This window comes from Halichoerus grypus, chromosome 4, assembly GCF_964656455.1.
Source record: "Halichoerus grypus chromosome 4, mHalGry1.hap1.1, whole genome shotgun sequence".
NCBI classification, from domain to species: Eukaryota; Metazoa; Chordata; class Mammalia; order Carnivora; family Phocidae; genus Halichoerus; species Halichoerus grypus.
This window is the reverse complement of record NC_135715.1, coordinates 142,407,345-142,429,512: the sequence shown is the minus strand read 5'-3', so window position 1 is coordinate 142,429,512 and position 22,168 is coordinate 142,407,345. Positions and strand designations below refer to the sequence as shown.

Below are 22,168 nucleotides of genomic sequence, written 5' to 3'. Positions count from 1 at the left end.
TGGAAGCTCTTGTATAATTTTATTTTGTAATTTATGACACAAGTTTTACCAATGCTGATAAACTTGGAAACCAGAATATTGTATATTTCAATAGGATTAATGAAAGAATTCAGGAATCCTTTGAATTTTAAGTGTTAATGAAACTAGTAGTCAAGTCTGTATGAATGACAATGTACAATGTAGAACATGATCCTTCCAGCTTTCTGCCAGGGATACTACTACCATTGTAGAGACCACTCTGCTGCCATGTGTCAGATTAAGACTCTCCAAAAACTAAAAAGGTTATTTGGCATATTTCTAGTTCTTGGGAGCAAAACCTAAAACTGGAATGTAACCACAATATTGGAAGAATTTCCCTCCCTTCCTTTTACCTTTCCTTCCTTCCTCCCTCCCTTCCTTCCTCTTCTCTTCCCAGCTTTCCTTCCTTCTACCCTCCCTCCCTCCCTTCCTTCCTCTTCTCCTTCCTTCCTTCTCCCCTTCGTTCCTTCCACTCTCCCTCCCTTCCTTCCACCCTCCCTCCCTTCCTTTCTTCTCTCCTTCCTTCCTTCCTTCCTTCCTCCCTCCCTCCCTCCCTTTCTCCCTCCCTCCCCTCTCCTCTTCTTCCTGAATGCTCCTACCACAGAACTTTCTGGTACAATGGTCAGTGAGCATAAGGAGCTAACTGCCTTGCATCCCCTCTTCCATTCAGCTGTAGGAGTACTGACAATACTGACTCCCTCTTTGGCCCTCCATCTTGTTCATGCTTGTGCAATGACCTCCCCCAGTGCTATATGTTCCAGGCCTCTTGGAGGTTAATGTGTGCCCTGACTGGAATGTGGGAAGGCTTGTTCTGATCTTCCCTAAAGTGGTGCATTGAAGGCGCCACTCTAGATAACTAGTAGAGATGACTGGTAGACAGAAGGTACCACTTCAGATAATTATCCTTTGACCTCACCTGAGTGTCCCTCACTCTATAAAAGCTGAAAATTAAGGTCTGGACTGGGGAGAATAGTTGTGTAGTGCCTGGATCTTCTGTCCACCTGACCTGTAAGTAAATTACCCTAAATAAAACTGTATAAATGGTATGGAGTGGCTTGCTTTAGTTTTTGGTCTCAAAGTGCCTTCCATTTGGAGGACAATTTACTGTCTCTCCTCCACCTTCTGCCACCAGCAATCCCAGGAAAATGTTCAACAGAATTAAAAAACCTGGGGAAAACTTGTGTATGAGTTCTTCATTCCCTCTGTGACAAATTGCTACCAACTTAAGTGGCTTACAACAACACAAACTTACTATGTATAGTTCTGTAAATCACAAATCCAATACTAGGCTAAATCGAGCTGTCAGCAAGACTGCCTTCCCCTCTGGAGACTCAGAGAGTCTGATCTCTTGCCATTTCCAGCTTCTAGAGGCCTTCCACATTAGTGGGCTTGTGGTCTGGATCTCTGTCTTCAAAGCATCTCTCTGAGTCTTTTTCCTAGGCACGTCTCCCTCTGACCACAGCTGTAAAAGCTTCTTCACTTTTAAGGACCTATGCCATTAGATTGGACACACCTGGATAATCCAGGGTAATCTCCCCATTTGAAGGTTCTTAATTTAATCACATCTTCCAAGTGGCTTTTTCTATGCAAGCTACTGTATTTACAGTACCCAGTATGTGGACATCTTTCAGGGGCCATTATTCTGCCCACTGTGACCTGCACCCATGCTGTAAAGTTTGAAAGTTAACCATCCACAGATCCCAAGCTTCAGGGACTTTCTGCTAGAACTAATCAGTGGGACCTAGATTAAAGAGGTTCATGTTCTCCTTGTGAAATGGTGGGGTACCTGGAAAATAATTTAGGAAACCCAAATACCCCATAATTTGGAGAGGTTAGGGCAGAGTCATAGAGCGGGATGCAAGGGCCTTAACAAGCAAGTCAGCAAACATATTTAGAAAAAAAAAAAAAAGAAGGGGAAAAAATAAAAAAGAAAGAAACCACAATGGCAGTGCTTCTCCAAGAAAAAAAAAAGACTGCACAGGCTGGGTTTCTTTCTGAAGTGAGAAGCTGAAGCAACAGAAGATGCCCAGGTAGGACTTTTTTCTTTTTTTCTTTTTTTCTGTATTGGATGGTGGCAGAAAGTTCTCTCCCAAATTATTCCAGAGATGCAATGCAATTCAATTCAAAGTAATGAGGCAAATATTTGCAATATTAGATATGAAAACATATTGTAAACTTAAAATAGTGAAAACACAGTCTTAAGTAGACAAGAATTCAGAACAAGAAAAATGGCATTTAAAAATTTGTACTAGTGCTACTATTAAGATTTTGGGTTATTTTCATTTTTTTCCTTATGATGGTTTCTCTTTTCTATATTTTTTAAGAATAAATCTGAATTACTTAATGTAACATATATAGCATATTGTATCAAAATGCAAAATCATATGGAAACCATAATACACACACATATTCACACAAACATACATACACAAACTTTACACCTCACATTTCATTAAATTTATTCATTAAAGAATCGAAGTATGCTTTTCTTTGATCTTGTCAAAATTAAAGAATAATGAAGTACGGATAGGAAGGAAGGCAAGGAACAAAGTCTTCCATGGCTAAGAAGATTGGATTGCAGAAAGATTACTTTACCATATACTGCCCAACATTTTAGGTTTCTCTGTTTTTCATCAAAGCAGATCTGGCAGAGAAACACTTGTTTTCAGTTTTATTCCATGAAAAGATAATCTTTCCTTTAGCATTCATTATGCGCAATGTATGCAAAATGCAATGAGCCAACTGACTCACACTTTGGTGTCATGCAAATAAAACCTAAACACAAGAAAGTGTAACATCTAGTAAAATGTGCATAAAACCACAAAGGCTGAGATAAGAAAATGGATAGCAGGGAAATGCAATTAGCACATTCACTGAGGGCAACTAGTAGGATTTGGAGATGAGCCATACAAATATAATTTTGTTCTTTTGGCTAAGAATAACATTGCATTTATAGGCAAATGCAGGCTCACATTTGCCAAGCAGTTTCTGCATTTGATTAAAAAAAAAAAAAAAAGGAAAGAAATCTTCTAGAAAGAGAGGTGGAAGGCAGGTATACAAGTGTGTCAGATGTGATCTTCTAAAAAAAAGATAGGTGCACATGCTTCATGTTTTTGATATTTCAAATGGTGTTCATGTTATTTTCCAATATTTGAGTAATATTCAATCATTCAGCATTTAGTAATTTAGTTAAGAATCAGACTTTTTTCATAAAGATAAAAAGGTTGATAGTTTTCCCCCAGAATAGTAGATAGTTGAAACTATGTGTTTGATATATGGATCAATACGTAACTGTGTATGGATTGATCATTTTAGTAGTTTGGATCTTTCAATCAATGGCAGTATTAGACATACAAAATCAGTCTGACTGTTTTGTCTAAGTGACAAATTAGAATTGATTATGAAATACACAGAGCTCATACATTTAGGTCACTAAGGCTAAAGGACTATCAGGCAGCCATTTATTTCAAGTAGTTAAATTGTTTTGGGTTAAGATATAATCAGAAACTAGTGAGACAATAAAGATTGCTATTCAGGACGTCAGACTCAAGTGTGGTAAAATAATGGGGACATGGAAAATTTGGGGGTAGCAAGAGGTTTTCTAAAATATAAGAAAGTCACTGGAAGGAAAAGGATGAAAGGTAATTTTTTCTAACATCAGCACTATATACAAAATTCAAACATCGGTCTATTTCAGTGGTTCTTGAACTTCCTGGGTTTGTGCCACCACTCACAGTGATTACCACACAACCCCATTCACAGTATGACAATATCTCACTAACCCATAAAAGCAGCCTTAGTCATCAAAGCATTCAAGTGTTGCCCTACAGCACTGCATCTCTGCTTGAGAAGAACTAATTATTGCAGATGAATGCTATCTTAAAAACCCAATCGACAAAGATCTGGAATTCACTGAGGAACCTTCCATGTTACTTTGAAGCCAGCTTGGAAACACACCAATCAGCTTTTAGTCCTAACCTGCTCCAGAGCAAATCCCGGAACCTCTTTTGCTCCACACTACTCCATCTCAAAGACATCTCAATGACCATATGTATCCTTACTTGTAACCAAACTACATTTTACACATTGCTCAAAATTTGGCAACACACTCAGGAAACATTTGTGGTGTATGGGCATATGCCCCAGGATGCCAGTGGAGGGCAAGTGATTCATGTGATCATTTCAGTCACATCTGATCATAGAAGAGGCCAACAAAAATGTTTGACAAACATGACCTGAAATGTAAGAAAGAAAGAAAGAAAGAAAGAAAGAAAGAAAGAAAGAAAGAAAGAAAGAAAGAAAGAAGGAAAAAGAAAGAGAAGGGAGGGAGGGAGGGAAGGAAGGAAGGAAGGAGGAAGGAAGGGTGAATTAAGTAACCCCTAGTTGTCACTGCTCTGGAGGAGAAAAAGTCATTTGTGGGGGCAATAATAGAATATGATTATGAATTTGAAATGCTCAAGTAGAGTTCTCTATTCTGCATTTCTTCTAATTGACACTGGAGCAGAGCCAAATGTTTGTTGTTGACATGTATTTATATGTTAGAAGGGTGCAATCTGTGAGCTATGAGAGGATCATGACAGCTGGTAATTTATTTCTATTTTTAGTTTATTAATATTTCCCAAGTATATTTCTTTTGATTATTTATTCAAGAACTGAGAAGTTGGATAAAATTCCTTATTTAGAGCTTTTTAATCAATATGAGTTTCCGTTCTAGAAGGGACTAGCTGTGCAACCTTGGGCATGATACTTGTAATCCAGGCCTTCGCTGTCACATTTATAAATGCGGTTAATTAATAAAGACCTACCTCATATGGTTATTGAGAAGACTAATATATGGAAAACACTTAGCACAGTACCTATAAATAATAAGCACTCAGTAAATGTATCCTGCTATTATTATCTAGCCTACTTTGATTACATCCAGATATTTAAACCCCTGGAGTGGTGAGGAAAATATAACTCTAAAATGACCCAAAAACCAAATTTAGTATGTCACAGGTCCTGAGAAGCTTAAATTAGCAAGATAATGGTGAGCAAATTCTAGGAAACACTCTGAGAAAGAAAAACACGTAAACAAAATTATTCTGTATAAAAGACATCTATCACTGAGTCTAGGATTTATGAGAGCCCAGGCACATAAACTTGTTCCTTCAGTGCTGCAACAAAATGCTTCCATATATCCCGGGCAATGAGGAAAGACCATGGGAACCTCATGATTATGTGAGAATGAAGAATCTCAGAATAATTATTGCTTTTCGTTACTACTTGTTTTCAGAATCCATTTGGCCGGCATCTGTTTCCTGTGTCCAGAAGTATCCAGAAAGTGGTTCTGGAATTACATTTCATACATGAAAAAGTCTAGGAGCACAGACAGATGTTCCCCAAAAAAGAACAGGGTTATTTTGCTAAGAGATGTTAAAATACTGGAATATTTGAGAATACGAAGTAGGATGAGCAGGTACTTGCTGAGAGAAGTGGGACTAAGTGTGACATAACTAGGATCCAGAGAGCAATACAACTGGAATTGTCACCACCAAGGCCACTGGGCATTTCAAGGTGTCTGATCGGCCCAATGGTGAGCTTTACTTGGAAAATAGTCCTAGTCAAAATAGAGTTCTCCCTCCGGTCACTGCTTTGGTTCCTCCCTTATTTATCCATCTTCTACTTAGGGGGGAGAGGGAGAGGGGGAAATGCCAACTTCAAAGTGGGTCTTCCATATTCTGGGGAAGATTAAAGCTTACAAAATAAAATGCCACAGTCTCCCATGGTCAGTGACAGCACCTTTCAGAGGATGAGTTCTAGTTAGTTGAGTGGCTCCCTGAAGGCTTACAGTTTCTTAAACATCATGAGTTTTTTGTTTTTGTTTTTTAAAGAAGCTGACTTAAGAAAACTGGAAGGTATAGTTCTTTGTTTTAAAAATAAAAGTGTATTTGGGGCACCTGGGTGGCTCAGTCAGTTAAGCCTCTGCCTTTGGCTCAGGTCATGATCCCAGGGTCCTGGGATCAAGCCCTGCATTGGGCTCCCTGCTCAGCGGGAAGCCTGATTCTCCCTCTCCCTCTGCCCCTCACCCCTGCTCATGTTCTCTCTCGCTCATTCTCTCAAATAATAAGTAAAATCTGTAAAAAAATAAAGATGATAGCTATGTATTTCTGATTAATTTACATGAAGGAACTCAGAGCCATTTAAGTTTAAAGATTTTTATAAGCCTTGTAACAATTCTGATTCTTTTTTTTTTTTCTATTGTAAAGGCTATTTCATTTCATAAATTAGTCCTACCTATCCTTAACTACCATGCCAAAAAGGTAACGATCTATCTTAACACATGAACAACTATGTTACTCCCAGGATCCAATAACAGTAGTGATTCAGCCAAATGAGCCATTCTTCAAATCAAAGCATGACTTTAGTGTGTTCCTCCTTAGACCAGTATTAGGAATCACTGCAATATACCTCCCAGTTTGAATATTTATTTATTTACTTTTATTTATTTATTTTGTTTAGAGATGGAGAGAGAGAGAGAGGGGTGTGGGGGGGCGCGAGGGAGAGGGAGAGAGAGAATCTTAAGCAGGCTCCACTATAGCATGGAGCCTGATTTGGGGCTCCATCTCACGACCCCGAGATCATGACCTGAGCCAAAATCAAGAGTCAGACACTTAACTGATTGAGTTAAGTCAGGTGTCCCTGGGTATTTAAGTTTAAAACATAAAATAGAAATACATTCTTTCTGGGGCACCTGACTGGCTTAGTTGGTGGAACATAGGACTCTTGATCACTGGGCTGTGAGTTCAAGCGCCATGTTGGGTGTAGAGATTACTTAAAAATAAAATCGTAAAGAAAAAAAATTCTTTCTGATGTTCCATCCTGACCTAAAGCAGAAGTTATTTTTATTTTTTAAAAAGATTTTATTTATTTATTTATTTCGCACACACAAGTGGGGGAGGGGCAGAGGGAGAGGGAGGGAGAGAGAGAACGTCCAGCAGATTCCAGCTGAGTGCAGAGTCTGACATGGGGCTCGATCCCATGACCCTGAGATCATGATCTGATCCAAAATCAAGAGTCAGAAGCTTAACTGACTGAGACACCCAGGTGCCCCCAGAAGTTATTTTAAAAACATTGTTAGCCTAAAGCTAATTTCCAAATGCAAAAAAGTGCAAATAATTTCACATATTCTAGCTTCTAGAATCTAGAAGTAAATCTTTCCCTGTGCTTTTAATAATAACAATTTCTATCAATTTAACAATAACTGTCAATAATTTTTGGCAGTTAGAATCACAGAAATTAAAATTATAAGAGAAAGATTCCTTAGGAAACACTGAATGCAATCTCCTTCTGTTCTAAGGGAGGTAACAGCTGTGGACAGCCAGCACAGTGCGTGGATCTCGATTCATCCCATGCTGCATTTATCTACCTTTTGCCCAAATTCCCCAAAAAAAGCATTTAATCCTTAAACATGTACAATACTATAAAAATTATATTCTATTAGAAATAATGCACAATTAGGAACTGAAAAAATATTTATGGAAAATTTGATCCAAAGCATGGGAGAAGGAAAGAAGGAATTGAACCTTTCAGAGCTATTTTATTACCAGATTACCAACACTGTTGGTCAGCCTGTTTGGAATACTGTCATTTGGCTTTCTTTCATGACACTATCAGTAGGTTCTACACCTGGACCAAACCACCAGGTAGAATGTTGACTCATTTGATACAAGGCTGATTTTTCCAAGAAAGGTAGAGTCGTCACTACATGCCATGGATTAATCAATAATATACAAGCAAATTGAAATTCTACAGACTTACACAAGTCCAGGCATAGGTAATTAAAATAATTCAAAGTTAATTGAGCTGTCAGGAAGAAAGTAAACATTTCTGGGTCTAGAGTAGATTGCTAATCAACTCCGTAGTTACACATTATCTTAAGTTGGGTTCCCCTATAACTCTAAGACTAGTATTTGAGGTGCAGGTAGCTTATTTGGGAAGTGATGCTAGGAAGCACCAATCAGGTAGTGGAGAAGTGAGACAGGAAAAGGAAGACAATATGATGGGCTTAATGAACAATCTAGGAAACTGGGTGATTGTGACTCAATCCCACTGGAAACCCCTGGGAGATGATCTAAAATAAACTTCAGAGCTGTCCTATCTGGGGATGAGGAGGCTGGAGTTTGTCACTGGTTGCAGGCTATTCCCAGAGGTATTAGCCCTTCAGCACTTCTGGTCTTCCCTCCTCTTGGCTGTGGCTAGAGAAAATCCTCATGGATGTAAGTGACGCATGCTCAGTCATATCCCATGTGTCTCTATGGTAGTGTCTACTTGATTAACACCTTCAGATAAGTGATAGTGCCATGAAGAAGTCTGAATTTACCAGGTTCTCTCTGTAGCAAGTACAAAGATATGATAGCCAGATAGTCTTACAATGTGGTAATAAGGTCACTGTGAGAATGTTATTACGGAAAATTATAGTGGGTGATAGTAGGTTTCTCCAACCTAATTATTAGGGTGTAGCTTTAGGTGAATCCTGTCTGTAACATTATGTCTAAGCTTAGTGATGCAGATTAAACTGCACTGTCATCACTTAATAAGCAGGGATTTAGTCAAAATGAGGTGTTTAACAAAAAACATTGAAGAGCAGTGTGAATGGCAAAGCAGTTAGCGGTGCTCATGCAATATTCTACCATAACTGAGTCTGGAACTCATGGGACTATGGCTCTCTTTGGAGTATGGTGGATCAGGCTCTTAAAGCCTGATATGATGTCATTAATGATGTAGGTCATATCACTAGCTCCTCTTGCTTTGATCCATGGTCACCAAATAACCTTCTGATTTTAATCTGGCTTCCCAGATAGATCAATCTACAAAGAGAAGAGATGCCAGGCAGAGACTATGGATTCACAGCTGTGTTTTTCACTGTAAATAAGTGAATTTTTAAGAAGTAATTTAAGTCTATATCTTTGGGATTGATATTATGATAGTGGACATGACAAAATCAAGTTTCGGGCCTTAATCATGATGGATTCATCAACATATTGTGAATCATCTGGTAGTGCTTCTTTGTGACTATCTGGTAAGCATTTCTCTGGCATAACCTCTATAACTAGAGCAATAGAGACCTGGGTTTCAGGAACTGGATTCTAGAACAATGATGTCTCTACTTGCATTTCTCTAAACACTTTATCGTTTGTAGAAAATCCTATTTCAACCCTGGCCATCACAGCAGAGACTGGAATAGAATGTGGAGTTCCACTGAACTCTAGGTCTGAATCAGTCCGGAAGACATTCAGTTCCCTGTGTGTTCCTCAGAACTTTAAGTTCCTCAAGTGCTTTGTCTAAGAGTTTCAAGGTCTAAAAGGTTTGAAAACATCACACACTTTATTTCTATTTAGAGATTCGGAGTTGAGAAGTCTTTTTTTTTTTTTTTTAAGATTTTATTTATTTATTTGTCAGAGAGAGCGAGCACAAGCAGGGGGAGTGGCAGGCAGAGGGAGAGGGAGAAGCAGGCTCCCGACTGAGCAAGGAGACAGATGTGGGACTCAATCCCAGGACCCTAGGATCATGACTTGAGCTGAAGGCAGCCACTTAACCGACTGAGCCACCCAGGCATCCCCAGACTTGAGAAGTCTTGAGGACATCTCCTTAACTTTATTTAACACAGTGTTTTCCCGCTCTTCCCCACCCCTTCCCCACTTTGTTTAACCAAATATTTATTAATATCCCTTAGAACACATTTGTGGATTATCATTACCATCAATCTCTTACCCTATTTCATGTTTTAAAAGTCATTTAATATTATTAAGGTTTGTAATTGGGAAAATTAATCTGGTTTTGCACATTTATAAAGGTTGAATGCATCGTGGTTATTTACTTTGCCCTGCAATAATATTCAAATCAATTTCTGCTTATCTCCCTTTTACATGAGGTTTGCCCTGTTAATAACATTCAGTTTACCATTTATGGCAAAAATGCATTTTCATTTCTCACATAGCTAGAAAATCTTTGCAGTATCTGTGCAAATAATTTTCTTCCTGCATTTCCTAGTGTACATCTATTTGCATTGCTCTGTCAATATGCTTGAGTTGCAAATGTAAACATTGAAATGATCTGAAATTCCCTCTAACAGAGAGGTTTCTACCACTGATATTCACTTCTCATTGTATGTTTTGCTGTGTGAACAATTCCTTTCTTTGTTCATACATTAAGTCTTTGCCAGAGGCAGACGTTTATGGCATTAATATACAGAATGTTGTGTGTATCCCTTTCATTATCTGGGAGGAGAGCAGATAAAAACAACACAGAACTCTAAAGGCATAAGCAAATATAAAAGATTTCAAACACTGAGTAGTAGCTGAGGTTTTTCTCAAGTTCAACAGATAGCCACCTAACCCTGGGGTGGGGTGTGTGTGTCCATGTGTGTGCATGCTTGTATGCATGCACACATGTGTGTCCATCAGAGGAAGATGGAGAGAGAAAAGTTTGTCTCACAGCCTTGTTTCAAATGCTACCCTCCTTTGTGCCTCTAAAAAGAGAATAGGGATACAATTTTGTAATATACTAATACAAAACCTAATTTTGAATCATCACAGTGGGTCTAACAGTATTCAGACTACTGTTTAAACGAATAAGACAGTTTATATTTGAGGCGGAAATATGATGGAAAAAAAAAAACATCAAGCTGCATACAACTATTTTTGTGAAAATCCTAAACAAAATTTGGGGTTATCCAGAGTAAGCAAAAGAAACTAAAAGAAGCACCACTATTATCAGGCTCTCCCAGAAGTTAAGTGATTGAGTAGATTAGGCACTTTCACTAGTGGGACTCAGGCTTAATCTCAGCTTTAAAAGGGACTTTTGGAATTTGTAATAATTCTTCCTGATGTCCAGAGCACTCTGTTTCTCCATTTAGCCTTCTCCTCCTCCTTCTCCTCCTCCTCCTTCTCCTTCTTCTTCTCCTTCTCCTTTTTCTTCTTTTTTTCATTAAGCATGTCTATGATGAACCCCTATATGTATGATTCTCCTTCTTCTCCTTCTCCTTCTTCTCCTCCTCCTTCTTCTCCTCCTCCTCCTCCTTCTTCTTCTTTTCATTAAGCATGTGTATGATGAACCCCTATATGTATGACATAATTTCTATTTAACCACATTTCTGAGGAACTTAGAACTGTGTGGATATTTCCAGTCTCCATTATTAATCACATTTATCAGTGTGAAGAAGGGAGCAGTCATATTGTTCCCATCTTATGGACAAGAGAATAAAAGCTGATTTTCTCGAGTTCATAGAGAGGACTTGGAGTAGATGCAGGTAAATAAATAAATAGCTCAAAGCTCACTACTGCACCTGTAGAGGCTGGAAGCTGGAAAATAAGCCAGTGATGTGTCCTTGGGGGTTAGAGGCAGAAAAGGGGAAAGTAAGGAGTCAGTTCCTTCTGATATTGTAGCACTTTCATGCAATGAGGTAGTCCCTGTGCTCATCTTAAACTAGGAATTCTGGAAATGAAGTAGAGGCCACAAGGATTGACAGTCAATGAATGGAATTAACCCAAGTTAATTTGTTTCCCACGCACTCCTCCTAAATAAGGGCAGCCTTTCCCTCCTGGTCATGGCAGTCTAGGACAATGGACACTCAGGAGGAGGCACAGGCATGCTTTTCTGTTTCTCTGTACCCCAGGAAAGCTATAAAGGGAAAAGAGAGAATTAGCCATTGCTACATTAAGAAAATGAGGTACCAAGTGAAACCCCAAATCTCATTTTTATAGCCACCAAGAAGTTGCAGTTCAGGACTCATGTCGGGAAGCAAGCTATGAATCTTGTGAAATTCATGGCCCACATCACAGGACAGCACCAGAGATACCTCTGGGCCCACTGCTAGACTTGGCACAGAGAGAGACACTTGAAAATCAGAAGAATCCACATTTCATTTTTTAAAAAACAGCATTATTGAGGTATAACTGATGTACAATAAACTGCAAATATTTCAAGTGTACGATATGATAAATTTCAACATTTGTATACATCCATGAAACCCATCAATATAATTAAGAGAGGGGCGTATTTATCACCATCAAAAGGTCCTCGTTGCAGGAGGTCCTGTCCAGAGAATTCTCTCTGATTTCTATAGTGCCTCTCTCTGAGCCGTGAAATAGCTCAAGCAAATCACCAGAAAGCTACCGGCTGAGAAGGAAAAGGCTTTGTCCAACTGTATTCAGTGTCTGACATTCCCGTGAATTACTCAGAGTCACTGACACTCATAACAGAGAACATCCAACTGCCCCTCTCTGCCTGTCAGTTCTTGTATTAGTTTCCTATTGGTGCTGTAACAAATGATCACAACCTTGGTGGCTTATACACACTAATTTATTATCTCCTTCATTTCTGGAGGCCAAAATCCCAAAATGAGCCACACTGAGCTGAAATCAAGTTATCAGTGGGGCTGCATTCCTTTCTGGAGGTTCTAGGGGACAATGTGTTTCCCTGCCCCTTCTACTTTCTCGAGGCTGCCTGCATTTCTTGGCAGTGGAGTCAAGTTGAGTCCTTCTCACATTGCATTACTCCAATCTCCTATCTCTACATCTTCTCTGACTCTGAATGGGCTTGTCCCTCCCTTCCACTTTTGAAGACCATATGATTATACGATAAATTTCCCTATCTGATGGACAGCTGATTAGCGACTTCATCCCATGTGCTACCTTAATTTCCCTATGCCTTACACCACAATGTGTTCAGGTTCTGGGGATTTGGACGGGGACATCTTTGGAGAACCTTCATTCTGCCTAATATAGTTCTATAGCTACCCATCTCCCCATCCACTACCATGTTGTCTCCATATAATCATGGATGTTCCTACCATGTGAAAATTAATGCCTACTTTGGTTTACTCTTGCTCTTTTATATTTATCAAATATTTTCACACACAGTGCCTGTCCAAATTCTTAAAAAGTATGACAAACCCCAATTTTACAGATGAAAAATGAGGCAAAGAGGGGCTAAGTGACTTTGTCATATTGCGGATGCCCTGGTGGCAGAGCTAATATTGAAGTCCAATATGACTGTCTCTAGATTCGACGTTATTTTTGCTATGTAACTCTACCTCCCATGTAGCTACACATATAATAATAATTCATACAAGTACAAATGGATGCCTTTATTTAAATGCATACACATATTCTTGTACTCTCGCTGATTAATGAAATGGGGACAATGATACTTCACTCTCAAAGCTATTGAAAGAATTAAAGAGAAGATATTTAGTGTCAGACACCAGGAGAAGGGCAAGAAACTAGTATCTCCATGAATGAATTTTGTTTATCTCCCTTCACCCTCTCCAAAGTGTTTAGAACATTAGGATTTGAGGGCCTTTAGGTGGGGCTCATACTCTCTAGGACCGGCCAACCCCTAGTGTTTTATAACGAGCTGAAATCAGGACTAATCATTACCTGCCTGGGCCCTATAGGAATATGTTTGTATCCCTGAAATAACTCAGCAAGGAGAAATGAAAAATCTATGAATATTTTGAGACATCAGTTTTTTCTTAACATATACAAATATCCAAACTCATTGGTTAAAGAACAGTACCTTAGATTATGCTCCTTTTCTTTGGGTAGATCAGAAACCAGTTAGCAGAAAGATATGAAAAATAGAGAAATCAAAGGGTTTTTTTGGGGGGTATTATGTAATTCCTTCTTTCTTTCTTTCTTTCTTTCCTTCCTTCCTTTCTTTCTTTCTTTCTTTCTTTCTTTCTTTCTTTCTTTCTTTCTTTCTTTTCTCTTTCTTTTCTTCTTTCTTTCTAAAGATTTCGTCTATTCATTTAACAGAGAAAGAGAGAACAAGTAGGCAGAGCTGCAGAGGAGAAGCAGACTCCCCGCTGAGCAGGGAGCCCGACGTGGGGCTCGATCCCAGGACCCTGAGATCATGACCTGAGCCGAAGGCAGACACCTAACCAACTGAGCCACCTGGCGCCCCAATACGTTCTTTCTTTAAATGCTGAAATATGTGATCTGTTCTTCCACTGTGAGCAGATTCTCAGGCACAGTCATATTCAGCATCAAACTACATCAAATTATTCTCTTTCTCTCTCATTTTTTTCTCCCGCTAACTAAAATTCAAGATAATGCTCTATTGTTACCAGATGATGTTCCAGAACTGTAGGTCAGACTTCTTTGACAGAGGAAGTTCCTTTCACCTTATTATCATTGCTGATGGTGAACTACCAATGAGTAAAGCACTGACAGCATTAGCACAGAGGATTCTGGCACTTAGAATAAAAGCAAATTAATTACTCCTTCTTGTACATATCTTTTATAATATTAATGATTCCAGAACCAAGGGAGAAATATATAATCTTAAAAAGAATAAATGGTGGGACGCCTGGGTGGCTCAGTCGACTGTTAAGGGTCTGCCTTTGGCTCAGGTCATGGTCCCAGGGTCCTGGGATCGAGCCCCGCATTGGGCTCCCTGTTCAGCGGGAAGCCTGCTTCTCCCTCTCCCACTCCCCCTGCTTGGGTTCCCTCTCTCGCTGTGTCTCTCTCTGTCAAATAAATTAAAAAAAAAAAATCTTAAAAAAAAAAAAAGAATAAATGGACTACATGCAGTAATCTGCATATAATTCTTTTGCAAATAATATATGTTTTAGTACTAAAATGAAGAGAAGGCTGCCAAAAATAGGACTTGAAATTGATGCACAAAACATTTTCACCTAGAGTTCAAACCTATCTATAGAAGCAGCAATTATTTCATAATTTAAAAAAATGAGTACAAAACTTACCCACAGGAAATAAGTACTCTACTAAAGAGAATTAGCAGAAAATCCAATGCTAAGTGACTTGTATAAAGACTTCTGACTTTTAGTAACTAAGTAACTAACCTCTTCTGCAGATAATTTTCTTAGTTTGAGCTATTTTCTATCACAGAGTATTTTTTTGTGTGTTTTTAATTCAAACAAAAAGAATACTTTTTAGAAATATTGATAGTAATAAAGAAGAGTGGATTATTTTAAAAAAATACATTTCAAAACTGTTCAAAAAGGATTACTGGTTTGAATAATGAGATGTTCATTTCCAGCAACTTAAAATAAAATCTAATGAAAGATATCAGAAAACATTAGAAATTAGGAATAATAGGGGTGCCTGGGTGCCTCAGTCCATTAAGCGTTTGCCCTCAGCTCAGGTCATGATCCCAGGATCCTGGGATTGAGCCCCACATCGGGCTCCCTGCTTAGCGCGGAGCCTGCCTCTCCCTCTCCCTCTGCCTGCCGCTCCCCCGCTTGTGCTCTCTCTCTCTGTGTCAAATAAATAAATGAAATCTTAAGAAAAAAAAAAGAAATTGGGAACAATATTTAGGAAAATAAATTGATTACATTAAAAAGCCATTATGAATTGTTTTTAAAATGTCTGTCTTACAGGTTTTGATATATCTTGTCTTGATTTCCCACTAACAAGAGATAGAAACTCTCAATAATACTAAAAAAACAATGCTGCCGGTCATGCTCTTTATAGAATTTGGGATAAGATTCACTAAGCATGGGATTAATGGTCAGCATATACTTTGCCTCTGTAACCCAGCAAAGTCACCTGCTTGGGAAAAAAAAGTGGTAGGGAAAGGAAGACGTATTTTATTTATTTTCTATTCTCTGACCTAAAGCTTAGGAATTGAGAATCTGAACCATGCACAAAACTAAATAGTGGTCCCCTCCCTCACCTTTAAGTATCATGAGGGTAGGATATGGACCTGTTTTTGCTGACACTTTATAATCTAGGACCTACTGGAGTACCAGGAATATATAGCCTAAATATATTCTGAATGCATGAATGGATGAATGAATGAGTAGCTAGCAAGGGGGCACCTGGGTGGCTCAGGTGGTTAAGCATCTGCCTTTGGCTCAGGTCATGATCCTGGAGCACGCTGACAGAGCCCCTCTTTAGGCTCTCTGCTCAGTGGGGAGTCTGCTTCTCCCTCTCCCTCTGCTCCTCCCCCTCTTGTGCTCTTTCTCTCTCTCTCTCTAATAAGTAAATAAAATCTTTAAAAAAAAGAAGTAGCTAGCAAGAACTGAAATCCAACAATTAAAGGAACATTAACAAAAATTAACAACAAGCAAAGAAAAGTTCTTGAACTAAAGTAAGATTTACAGATGTGGGGCACCTGGGTGGCTCAGCTGGTTAGGCATCTCTTGTTTTTGACTCAGGTTGTGATCTCATGGGTCATGGCATCGAGCCCCCAGTAGGGCTCCACGCTCAGCAGGGAGTCTGCTTGGGGAGTCTTTCTGTCTGCCCCTCCCCCCACTCACACTTGCGTGTGCTCTCTCTCTCTCTCTCTCTCTCTCCCTCTTTCTCTCTTAAATAAATAAATCTTTTTTTAAAAAAAAGATTTACAGATGTGGACTGAACATTATGGTCTAGTTTGAGGCAAAATGCAGAGACTTATACCTGTAGATATTCTGTGAGTTTTTAAATTCTAAGAATAAAGAAAAATATTTATAAGAATTGAGGAAAACATCCTTTTCATAACTTTTCCGTACAGGGGGAATAGACACTGCTGAGGAGCATCCTAGGATTGGAACTGCTTTGGAAAGGTAGCTAAACATAACTTGATCAAGAATAGAAGTGAGACATTTACTCTGAGATCTGTCCTACATTCACATAATGGGAGTTTGGTCACAGAGAGATTCCTGGCCTATGAATCATAGGACCATGTTCTTGGCTCAGCTACTTACCAATTAAGCATATCATTTCTTGGACCTCAGTTTTTTTAACCTAAACAGTGAAGAGTTTAGACTCCTAAGGGTGTCAACTTGGTGACCTGTGAGCTGAATCCAGCCATACAGTTTTGTTTGGAAAGAATAAAGTAAAACTGTCTTTATTTGTAGAAGATATGTACAGAGAAAATCCAGATGAACTTATAAACAAATTATTAGAACTGATAAGTGAGTTTAGTAAGGTTGCATCAGAGAAGGTCCTTTTATAAAAATAAATAGTGCTTTCACTTTCTAGCAATGACCAATTTGCAGTGGGGAAGCAGTAAAAAATGTCTTACCAAACTCTTAGGAACAAATTTAGTGAAAGGTTTATTAAGACTTGCACACTGAAAACTACTGTTACTTAGAGAAATTAAAGAAGGTCTATATAAATAGATATGTTATAGATTGAAAAAATTGAGGATTTCTAGGTTTTAAGAATCCCCAAGTTTATCTATAGATTCAATCAAAATCCCAGCAGACTATTTCATATAAATAGACAAGCTGATTCTAAAATTCATACGGAAATGCAAAAGAACTAGAATAGCCAAGAAAATAATGAAGAAGAAAAATAGTTGGAAGATAACCTGATTTTGAGATATACCATAAATCTACAAATATTAAGTGAGCCTACTATTAGCATAAGAAAAGACAAATCAGCCGACAGAACACAGTTCAAAGATTGATTCACCTACACATGGTAAATTCCATTTTGATAAAGGTACCAAAGTAATTAAGCAGGAAAATATTTTCAACAAATGTTGCTGGAAAAAATGGGACAGTATATAGAAAAATAAAGCAAAACAAAACAAACAAAACCTTGACATTCTTTTCCACCATATATAAAAGTTAATTCAAAGTAGCTCAGAGACCTCAACGTAACATCTAAAAGGATGCAGTTCTGGAAGAAAACATAAGAGGATATCTTCTTCACTGTACAGTAGGCAAAGATGTCTTAGGGCACAAAATCATTAACCACAAAAGAATAAATAGATAAATAGGACTTTATCAAAATGAAAAACTTCTCATCAAAAAGTACTCAAAAAAAAAAATGAAAAGGCAAGACGGGGGGGAGATATTCATAATACATATATCTGATAAATGACTTTCATCCAAAATATAAAAGATATAAATATTATTACATATACAACACATGTATAATAATATAAATATAAGATTTAAAATAGATATTTAAGTCACTTTAATAGACAATTCACAAAAGATATATGATTAGCTAACAAGCACGTAAGAAGGAGCCCAACATCATTCGTAAACAGAATAATGTAATGAAAACCTCAAGAAGGTACTACTTTACATCCATAGAATGGCTTAAATTAAAAAGGTTAATCATACTAAGAATTGATGACAATTTGGGTCAACTGGAAACCTAATACATTGACAGTGTTAAATGATACAACCACTTTTGGCAAATGAGAATTTTTAATAAAGTTAAACATACGTCTTACCTATGACTCAGAAATTATACCCCCAAAATGAAAGCATATGTCCACAAAGACTTATATAAGAATATTCATAATAACTTTATCAATAATAACTAAAAACTAAAAATGACTCTAATGTTCATCAACAGGAAATCATTAACTAATTGTGGAATAGTCACCTAATGGAATTTACTTAGAAATTAAAATAGCTATTGATACACACAACAATATGGATATATCCCTAAAATATTATGTTGAGCAAAAGAAACCAGGCAGAATATACACTTATAATTCCATGTATTTCAGTTCAAGAACAGTAATACTACTCTAGAACAGGGGTTAGGAAACCTTTTCCTGTAAAGGGCCCAATATTAAATACTTAAGGCTTTGCACTGATAAGTTTTTAGTATATATATCATTTGTTTTTGTCCAGAAAGCAAACAAGAAGTTTCTGGATCAAAGGAGACTACTATTACTTACAGCAGCAATAAATGCAGAATTCCCCCAAGCCCCATCCTCTTCCTCTTAGAGCAGTGTGATGAAAGCCAAAAGTTTAGGCCTGTAATACAAAAAGGAGGTTTCTGTATCGCAGGAGAGGAATCCTATAATTATGAATCTGAGAGTTTATACAGAGACTGCTCTACAGCTGCCCTCTACCGAAGGGTATAAATCTCACCTCCCTGAGGCACATAAATCTTGACTAGGAATAAAAGAGGAATGCTTCTAGTTTACAATCCTTTGAAATGAAAACAAACAGCTCTCGATTTCATCCTTCTTTGCAATGTAAATATATACCCTTCAAATGTGAAGAGCAAACGTTTCTAGGGAACAAAAGAAGGTATTCTCTATCTTTATTGCCATGCCAATTTTTCATTGCTCAGGAGGCTGGGTCTCTGCAGGATCACTGAAAAAATCCAAAAAAGACTGACTGCCCAAGTACGGGGCCACAATGTCTGGGTTTCAACTACTCAATTCTGTACTTGAGCCATGAAAGCAATAGTACAAAATAAAAAAAAAGGGGGGGGAGGGATTGTGACTTTATTCCAATAAAACCTATTTCCATAAACAAGTGGTAGGCCATATTGAACTGGTGTGAGCTGTAGTTTGCTAACCCCTGTTCTAGAATGATAGAAATCGTAGCAATGGTTTCCTCAAGAATAAAGCTTATTGACTGAGAGGAGGTCAAGGGAACTTTCCAGAGTGGTGGAAATATTATTCATCTTGATTTGGGTGTATTTGTCAAAACTCATCAAACTATGCTGTTCAGATCTGTGCATTTTACTTTCGTAAAATTTACCTGATCAAAAAAAAAAAAAAAATCACTACAGATTCCTACAGCCATTAAAAAGATAATAAAGGAATACGTGAACAATTTTATGCTCATTAATTCAACAACCTAGAAGAAATAGACCAATTCCTTGAAAACCACAAACTGCCAAAATTCAGCAAATATGAAATAATCTGAATAGCCATATAATCATTAAAGAAATTTAATTCATAATTTAAAAGCTCCTGAAAAAGGTATCTCCAGGATAAAATGGTATCACCAGAGAATTCTGCTAAACATTTAAAGAAGAACTAACATGAGTTCTACACAACCTTTTTCAGAAGAGAGAAGAGGAGGAAATACTGCCTAACTTGTTTTATAAGGCCAGTAATTACCTCACACCAAATCAGGCAAAGAGAGTATAAAACCAAACAAAGCAAAACTATAGACCAATGTTTCTCATATTAGCACAAAAATCTTTAACAAAATATTAGCAAATAGAACTCAGAAATATCTAAAAAGTATTACACACCATGATCAAGTGGGGTTTTTTCCAAGGATGCAAGGCTGATTTAACATCTGAAAATCTATTTTTGTAATCCACCATCTCAACAAATCCCAAAGCAGTAAAAATCAATTTGCCCTCAGATTTCATTTTCCAACACTAAATGCTGATGAAGTCTCCTATATTTAAATGGTAAATAAAATACAGTATGTTCCTAATTTGAATTCTTACAGAAAACATATACATCCTCACTCACATGTGCACACCTGACACAAATATCTACTCTTACACACAGATAACTGAAAAAAAAAAAAGGAGGATATATTTTTTAAACGGTGATGTTTCTAGATAGTAGAATTATATATGGTTTGAATTTTCCATTTTTAAAATATAGTTTCTACAATGGGCCTGAATATTTACAGTCAGGAAAAAACTAACAGAAAGTAATTGGAAGAGAGATGCTCACTGGTATTTGTTCTAATTTTACTCATTTTTAAAAATCTTGAACATTATATCAAATATCAATATGACTAATCCTATAATTTCAAGAAACACTAAACTATTTTCACAGATAATTCCCCTAAAATTTATGTCTCTATAAGTATATTCTAAAGGGCAATGTGTGAGGCACTTGACTATTACAGATTTAATGAATGACCACCATACCAGGCTTCAACAGATTGCAAGATGGATTAACACTGACTTATTGAAAAAAATGATACAATTTTACAACATCAACTATTGCGGTCCAGTCAAAAGGAATTACGCTTTTAAAATATACTTTAAAAACACCAACTTTCCATTATGACAAATCAGGTGTCTTCCATAGATACATGCTATTTCAAAAATACAGATGAAAAGTATATTGGTGGCTATTATTATACTAATATCCAGCATTAATATAATGTCCAGGAATCAGATGTAATTATAGTGAGAGCCCCGTGGCTTAGATCTGCCACTGGTTTCTTAAATAATCAATCTGACCAGCTGAAATAGTGAGTCTGAGGCATCTTTACCAAAAGGAAAATTATATTTTCATTAACAATTACACATTGATTTCTATTTTAAATGGACATTAATGAATAAAGCATATATTTACTGTCATAACATAGAATCCCAGGTAACTCTCTATCCTCGTTAATGTGTTTTATATTTTCAAATAATTCCAACTCCCCCAATTTAAAAACTGTAAATGTGACTGTGATTCCTTGAATGAAGGAAGGTATAGAGGCTAATAGAAACATAATTCTAAAAGTCTTTCTTTTGTGGATCATACGGTAAGTACACACACACACACACACATCAGGGGTATCTCCATTTATCCATCATAGAAGCAGAAGAGCAAAGGGAAAAGAACCACTTGAAAGAAAAATAGTCTGAGTTGACATATACCTTCTCTTTCTGCTTTGAACTCTTATTTATTCTGCCCTAGAAACTCTACCCATAGTCTAATTAATAAAAATGACATTATCATAGGCTCACGCTCTTCTGGGTTTGCCACGTACCACAAAGCTATAAAATCTACACACTACATTCTGCAGACTCCCCTGCCGGCAGGATTCTAGGCAGAAACTACCAATGAGTAGTACTTGCATGACATTTGTAAGGAAGAAGAAAAGCAAAAGCCATTATCCTTGAGCTTTAGACAGACCCTTGGTAGATGGGAGAAGTAAGGTTTTATTTACCTTTAGCATTTTGATATTCTTCTGCATATCAGCCACTTTGATGCTGCGGGTATCTGAGACCTTTGGTGGTGGTTTTCCTACAATTCTTACATATTTCCCCGAAGAGGCCTTCCTGGCCTTCACTCCTACCTTTCCACAGTTGTGTAAGCCTTTAATTCCACGTTTGATCCACAAAACAGCAATTTCATTTGTTTCGGCCTAAAAAGAATATAAAATTAGAAATTATTTTTAGTAAAAATGTAATAATAACACCGTCCATCTCCAAATGGACCACATTTCCATTTTAAACAAAAATGGCCTGGAAAACAGGTATTTCTTTCATGTGGACAAGTATGTCTACACAAGGTGTAATTCTAACATCCTATACATATCTTCTGTTATGGTAGAAGCATTCTTCCGTAATTGGCCTCCACAGCTCTTGATGAGCTTGGATCACTTATCTCCTATTTGCATACTTCAGTCTTGCCCTGGATTCTAGAATAGCCCAGGCTTGATGACAAATGCGCTTATGTTACTTTAGTCACACATGGGTACCCC

The 22,168-nt window shown here is 37.5% G+C and overlaps 1 long non-coding RNA gene across 1 annotated transcript in view; it reads right to left on the bottom strand.

The window, feature by feature from the left end:
- Positions 1-21,821, bottom strand: part of LOC118527847 (uncharacterized) — a 114,177-nt gene extending 92,356 nt beyond the window's left edge. The window contains exon 1 of the long non-coding RNA XR_013446772.1: positions 21,632-21,821. This is a non-coding gene — a long non-coding RNA (uncharacterized LOC118527847). The remainder of the gene's footprint in view (positions 1-21,631) is intronic.
- Positions 21,822-22,168: the final 347 nt, after the last annotated feature.